A 627-nucleotide genomic window follows, 5' to 3' on the forward strand; every position below is an offset into this window, starting at 1 on the left:
ATTCAATTCTCTATCCAACGATGCCATAACGACTTCTGTGGCTCAAATGGTTCTCGAGAAACTTGGAAAAAAGCAGCGTCATGTTCAAGTGGATTTTGCAACTAAAAAAAAACACGGAAAACTAAAGCCTTTTTTGAGAAAACTGCCAACATTTCCACATCCACGGTTCACTTTCTAAAAAGGCCATGTATTTCTGTCTAGAATGATGTACAAATGAGCGTTCTTGCTCATTTTGTCTCCGAGATATGAGCAAAAACGGGACGGAAAACGTGGAATTTTGGCATAACCTTGAACCTAAGTGTTTGATATTCAAATTTTGCTTTCTGGGCCAAAACTACTCGCATTTCCTCACTCACGTTGTTACGACTGAATCGACCTTTCAATTCTCTATCTAACGATACCAAAAAGAATTCTGTGGCTCGAATGGTTCTTGAGAAACTTCGAAAAAAGCAGCATCATGTTCCAGTGGATTTTGCAACTCAAAAAAAACCACGCAAATCTAAAACTTCTTGAATTCAAGCCATTTTTGAGAAAACTGCCAACATTTCCCTATCCATGGTAAACTTTCTAAAAAGGCCATTTATTTCTGTCTAGAATGATGTACAAATGAGCGTTCTTGCTCATTTT

Source organism: Dendroctonus ponderosae, unplaced genomic scaffold, assembly GCF_020466585.1.
Source record: "Dendroctonus ponderosae isolate FM_Combo_2020 unplaced genomic scaffold, Dpon_F_20191213v2 Dpon_F_20191213_3, whole genome shotgun sequence".
Classification (NCBI taxonomy): Eukaryota; Metazoa; Arthropoda; class Insecta; order Coleoptera; family Curculionidae; genus Dendroctonus; species Dendroctonus ponderosae.